This window comes from Alligator sinensis, unplaced genomic scaffold, assembly GCF_000455745.1.
Source record: "Alligator sinensis unplaced genomic scaffold, ASM45574v1 scaffold125_1, whole genome shotgun sequence".
NCBI classification, from domain to species: domain Eukaryota; kingdom Metazoa; phylum Chordata; order Crocodylia; family Alligatoridae; genus Alligator; species Alligator sinensis.
The window spans coordinates 1,225,381-1,232,299 of record NW_005841893.1 but is presented as its reverse complement, the minus strand read 5'-3'; positions in this window follow the sequence as shown (position 1 = coordinate 1,232,299).

Genomic DNA, 6,919 nt, shown 5'->3' with positions numbered 1-6,919 from the left:
AGTAGCCTGCCAGTCCAAGCTTCTCTTCTCTGCTCCCAGGACACTCAGCTCAACCTCATCATCGTAGATAGGGAGCAGGAACAAAGTGGCAATGTGGAACATTCCCCTCAGAGTATCAAATAGCCTTCTTATGAATAGAAACACCTGGGGAGAGAAAAAAAAACAATAACAATAAAGAAATGTACTTCCTGTATTTTACTTAAAAAAGAAAGGATACCATATCCCAACACTGTTACCATGAGACAGACATAGTGAGAAAGACACAAGCATCTTCCTCCCACGTGCAATTTAAATGGGTGGCTATATAAAAGAACGTTGCAAAAAGGATCATGAAAAAATCTTGGGTTTGGATACGCCAAAAAGTCTCCCCTTTCTCTTATGCCCAAGTCTATGCAAATGGTTTTAACCTGGAGTATATTTTCCTCCAATAGTCAATACCCCATAACTACTTGCATTCCACAAACCTACCACACTTTCCTCATTGTCTCATTTTTCAAGAGTAAACCCATGCAAAATCTTCACAATTACTAGTAATTCTGTTGGAAGAAGTTTTGCAAGAGTCTTTAAACTGATTCAATAAAAAGCTGAGATGTGCTCTCAAGAAGCTGCTTTTGAGTAAGAGCAAAACAAAAGTGAAGACACAGAATGGGACCTGGATCAATACAAGCACAATTCACAGCACTGATCAGAAGTACCAGGAAGAGAAAGAGAATTATTAAGTTTTGAAAATAAGTTCCAGCAGGAAAAACAGTCCTGAATCTTTATTTTTAGTATCCCACCCTACGGAGGCATAAAACAAATTTATGGCTTGAAGACATGCTGCAGTAGCATTGTGTGAAGCAGTGGGGGCTCAGCTCACTAGATGAAGTTAAAAAAAAATAGATGGTTTACTAGTTAGATAAGGGTCTGACCTCTAGGTCATCTGTTTAATTCCAGAACAGATCAGTTATCATCACAGAGCTGTTCAGTAAACTTAAATGAGCGTGTAGTGGATAATGTCCCCTTCAGATAACCATCACAGTTTCAACTGAAACAAAAAAACTGGAGGATCAGCTGAGCCTGGAGATCAGAGTGTGCTGACACAAGAACTTAGAATGAATAGGACTTATCAGTATGCACCCCAGTCAGAGTTGAGGCCTGAGATATTTACCAGTTAAATAGTTGTGCACAGGAAGAATGCAGAAGTAGAAAAGACAGTCTAGTTTAACAATTAAAAGCATGTTAGGACTGTAAATTAAATTCTTATGTATAAACAAGTCAGGAAAAGTTCTAAGGAGATAACAGGAGAAGCTATGCAAGCTGCTACCCAACTGGTGTGGCAATCTGAAAACTAGTTGTACAGGCTCAAAGAAGGGTTCAGAAAAGTTTTCTCCACAAGCAGGGCATGGATCTTAAACACTATGGTACAGCAGTGTTAGAGTGATGCTGTAGCCTTGATGGTCCAGAAATTATGAGAGGGGCAAGGGTTTTGTGAGTAGTAACTTTTTTTGGACCAACTACATGGTTGGGATAAATTAGGAAAACTTTCAAATGCAAATGAAAGGCATTTTTCAACCTGCCTTCAAACGTTTGTCTAACTTTATCTCGAGCATGCAGTTGGTCCAATAAAAGATATTGCTCAAAAAATCCTTGCCAACAATATGGTATATGCCAACAGTATGAATTGGCAGAATTTTTTTTTTTTTAATAATTTTGACGGATAACATCAATTTTTATTTTTTAGCATTTATTTAGATTTTTATCCATTTAAATTTTCAGGATTGTGCACAATTAGGGGCATGGTGGGGGGGTGTAGGACTGCTGCCAGCCGAGTTGCAGAGCTGCTATCAGTCCCAGCTCCACTTGCCCGCAGTTCCCTCATCTGCTTTGTCATTTCCTCTTCCTTTGTTCCCAGTCCCCTGGGGTTTCTGGGAGCTGCAGTCCAAACTAGTCAGCACACTTCTGCTTCCCCTGTCATCACACACTCAGTCAGCCATCATTTTTCTTATGTCCTCATTCTATAAATTTCAATTATTAATGATGGAAATATTTTCTGTTGGTCTGTGGGTGTGAGGCGATATCAAAGTTTATTGATAAAAATCTAATTTTACCAAGCCCAGGTATACATTACACCACATTCATTACACCAATCAAGAAGCTTGCACAGCTACTATCTTTGCCATACATGCTCTACAGATATACATGGCACATTAGTCTTCATATCATGAAACCATGGCTGACTTTAGTAAATCCTAAATTAATCCAACACTGCATTCATTTAAGAAAGAATGATTAACATTTTATAGTTCCATAACTTACCACTACAAGCAACCCTCACTTAATGCTGTTTCGCTTAGCGTTATTTTGCTATAATGCTCATTTTAAATCGATACCTGATTTCACTTAGCGCTCAGCAAGTTTCGTTATAACACTCGCGGTCACCATCTTGAGTCATTAAAACAATTGCGGTTGCCATCTTGGGTCATCAAATACTTTCATTTTCACTTAACGCTCGATTTTTCAGGAACCAATTAAGAGTGCTAAGCAGGGGTTGCCTGTAGTTGTAATCACGTTTCTCTCTTGTTTTATATTTGGCAAGACATACAGGCATGTCGCATCTTACGCGCGGATTACATTCTAAAGGCAGCGTGCAAGGGTGAAAAAAGTATATAGTGAAATCGCATATTACCGTGCCAGCGGTGACTGCCTCTGCCTCCAAAACTTCACACCACCACCACGGAGCCGCACTTAGAGCTGTGCAGCCAGTGGCAGCGGTGCAGCATGGAGTGGTGCGCCCCCCGCGCCCCCCCCCCCCCCCGGCCCGCCCCCCCCAGCCACACAGCTCCAGGCACGGCTCCATGGCGGCAGCGGGAAGTTTTGGAGGCAGAGGCAGTCACCGCTGGCAGCGTGGTGGTGGCTGGGCCTCCAGGTAAGCAGCAGCACCGCATGCAGACTCAAGCCCCGCCCTCCCCACCTGCGTATAGTTGAATTTGCACAAGTTAAATGTGCATACGATGCGACATGCCTGTATTTCTAAGTAGAAACATACTATGATGCAGAGAGAAATCTGTAGGAGATTCTAGCTGAAAACCTTTATTCTGTTTTAAAAGTGACCACAAACACACAAAAGGACTTTTTTTCTTTAGTAATATCTTTCTTCATTAGCTTTGAATGACATAGCTTTCTTCCTTTTCCCTCTGCGTTTCAGAAATTCTGAAATGTCAGGAGTTTCAGTCAGCAAAGTCAGGAAGTAAACTCTCTTTTAAGTGGTTTACTGAAACACTTTCTATAAACCATATTCTCTTCAATGCTTCAAGGGTTTGGTTTGTTTGTTTGTTTTGAAAAACACAATCAAATTTATTTGGGAAAATATAAACAAATACTTACAGATGCTTATATTTCTTTCCCTGCAAACAGTTAAGTTCCCACCCAATACTATTGCCAATAATTGGCATAAAAAAAACCCAGCAGTTGCAAGAGAATGCTCTAAAAATGGGCCTTTTAAATGTGCAAAGAGAAAAATAAATAGCATGGGCTATAATGTTCTAATTGCTAGGGAGACTTTTATGGTGTGGCAGAAGAGGAAAGATTATAACTTGCTGCTTAGAAGAGATTTAAATGTTGACTGCTTGCTTTTAAATGCTAGCACACACAGGGTTTAAAAGCAATTAAAAGCCTGTGTTCTACAACATGTTTCTAACACAGTTAAAGAGCTATCTATGTTCCAAAGCTTATATGGGGAAACAGAGAGCTAGCGCTGAACACAGCTGCATATGGCATACACTAAGCCACTCTGCCAAAAATTTCCCTACCAATAGAACCCACAACAGGAGTTCAAACATAGATCATACTCCAGGCAGCTGCAGCTATTTTTTTAAAGCCATCACAACATCTAATCCTGCAGAGCCAACTGGGGGTTTAGTCAGGACAGAAAAATGCCCTGCAATGAAGCAGATTTGAAAACTTATTTTCCCACACACCTTTCCAGTGTACTTGGTTTTGATTTTGCCATAGCATAAGACATCACTTTTCAAGCTGTTTTACACAGCAGTGCAAACTTTTAACAGTTATAGAGAATTGTCTAACTAGTTGTATATATACACAAGATTCTTACAAATGACCATTCTGGTGATTTCTTGAAGAGTTGTGGGGTAACTGAATACTATAGCAATGGAAGAAATAGAAGCACTTATGTAGATTTTATGGGGTATCATTAACTCACTGAATCCAGTTTTTAAGTGCTGATGAGTCATCTCAAAAGTATCTAAAAAAAGAAACTAAAAATAAATCTCTGGTGGCAGAATTGTTAGGAAGGAAGTTTAGGTCAGTACTATTGGTGCACAGGCAGGAAAGTTCTGAACACTTGTTTAAGCTGATATCATAATATGGCTAAAGTAAATATTTAAGGATGCCAGGAAGTCCTAACACAATTGAAAGCTTTTTCAGAAACCAGTTTTCTGAAGAGGAGCTTGCAGTCTAAATAGACAGGATAGAGATGGAAATCAGGGAATGGAATAGCAGGGAATAACACAGCAACAGGTCTGTAAAAGTTACTACAAACTGTTTTAGAGGGTCAGGCTTTAGGAAGTAGGGATGAAGATGAGGGACAGGTGACAGACATAGAAGGAAGATGGGAGAAAAGGCTGATTCAGCAAGGCTTTAGAGAAGGGTTTGGGACTAGAACATACAGCCACTGAGCGCAGCCAACCTAGACTCCACTGTCAATGCTGGTCCTTCCCCACTGCTCCTGGTTGTAGAGTCAATGGATGCTACTTCCTAAATTGTTCCTACCAGATTCAATTCCTTTTGCCCCTAGGTTTAGAATTTCTCTCTCCTCCAAACCCACAAGAGGTAGCAGAGGGGTGGTAATGACTGATCTCAGTGCTCCTATCTGTGATGGTAGTTACAGGAAGTAGTAATCCCAGCTGGATCCCATCTTCCCTCTCCCTCCTCAGTTTTTCAATGACTGGTGCTCCTGGGAGCTACTACAATCATGGTTAAATCAGGAACTAGAACCAAGATCCTTGCACAATGCATCTTTGGGTGTGAAGCACCCAACTAATGCAGAGTTTACAATCTGCATACACCAGAAAGCATGAGCATCCTCCCCTGTCAAATGAAAGATGTGCATTTTACAGAGCGAAGACTACATCCTAGGTGGTGGCAGCACACGGGACAGAAGCAGCAGCTAGAGCAGGGGCGGGAAATTATTTTGGGCAGAGGGCTGCTTACTAAGTTTTGGCAAACCATCGAGGGCCACATGACAGGCAGCCCAGGGCAGAATAATATTATCTACATTTTTTAGGGGCCCCACAGGCCAGATAGAATGGCCTGGTGGGCCGCATCCAGCCCCCGGGCCGCATTTTGCCCACGCCTGAGCTAAAGGTTCACTATAGTGGGAAGGGAGCAGGGACAGAAGAGGGGAGAAGGATTTACCTCCTTTTATTTTGCTATGGGGGAGGAAGAGGGCCAAAATTGGTGTTTAACTGGCTGCTTGACAAAAATAACAGTGGCAAAAAAAAGGAAGTAATTCCCACCCCTTGGCCCTCTACTCCTGCACTGTGTGCCACTTGTGCTGTTCTGCCTGGAAAAGGTGCATGTTGCAGAGGGTGGGGAGACAGACCAGGAGCATGAGGTACCCCTCTAGCTCTGTTCCAGTGCCCTCCCTCCTTAGGCAGCACCAAGAGCTCATGCCCTACTCCCCAACCCACTGTTATGCTGCTGGTGGTTACCCACAGAAAACCTCAGAGAGATCAAAAATTGCTCTCTCTAATCCCAATCCAGCCTCTTCCTCATAAAGCCATCCTTCCTCTCCAATTTATCTGATGGGGTAGATAATAATCAGTCATGCTAGTCTAGGGGCAGGCAATTATTTTGGGCAGAGGGCAGCTTACTGAGTTTCAGCAAGCCATCAAGGGCTGCATGACAGGCAGCTCAGGGCAGATTAATATTAATTTTCTAAATTTTTTAGGGGCCCCGCAGGCCAGATAGAATGGCCGGGCGGGCCGCATCCAGCCCCCGGGCCGGATTTTTCCCATCCCTGTGCTAGTCTGAAGTCAGGTAGAAGGCAGGGCAGTACCTTAGAGTCTAGACTTTAAAACTGATACCCCACCCTGACTTCTACACAATTTATTTGATGCAAGTCATTGACACCCACAGCCACTGAAGCCAAAACTTTAGAGTAGATTTTTAATCAGGCATAATGGGGCTTTACCTAAGGGCACTGTATTTAAAGAAGGCAGAGCAGAAGGTGTTCTTAGAAAACATCAGGGCTTGTTACAACAGTGAAACAGGCTTCAGTGTTACAGTCAGCATCAGGATCCAAAGGCCTCTCTAACACTCTCCGTCTTATGTGAGGAACCCATACAGGCAGCCCACACTTAACGCGGTTTTGATTAGCACTATTTTGCTACAACGCTCATTTAAAATTGATACCTGGTTTCACTGAGCACTCAGCCAGTTTCACTATAGTGCTCAGTGGAACCAGCGAGTTTTAGCGGGAAGAAGCAGCAGTGGCGGCGGCAGCAAGTGCAGTGTGTGGCAGCAAGTGGGGGCTAGGCATGAGCAGGGGGGGGTGGGGAGAAGCCAGGCATGGCTAGTGAAGACAGACAGGTGGGGCAGTGGAGCGTCCCAGGGCGGGGAAGGGGGGGGTTACAGATGGCTGGCACATAGCAGGGATGCTGCAAACATCCACCCTGCTCCTGTGGGATGCTCCACTGCCTGAGGTCACCAGCCGAAGCAGCGGAGATGGGGAGGAGTGCGAGGCCTGCACTGGTGCCCAGGGCCAATGGGGGCCTGCACCCAGGGTGGATCTGCAGGAATGTGAGGCCCAGGGCCAGGGCCGGCAGGGGCCCATGCCTAGAGCAGGGCAGCAGGAGTGCCAGTTGCGCAGGGCCTGCGTTGGTGCCTGGGACCAGGGCTGGCAGGGGCCCAGGGTGAG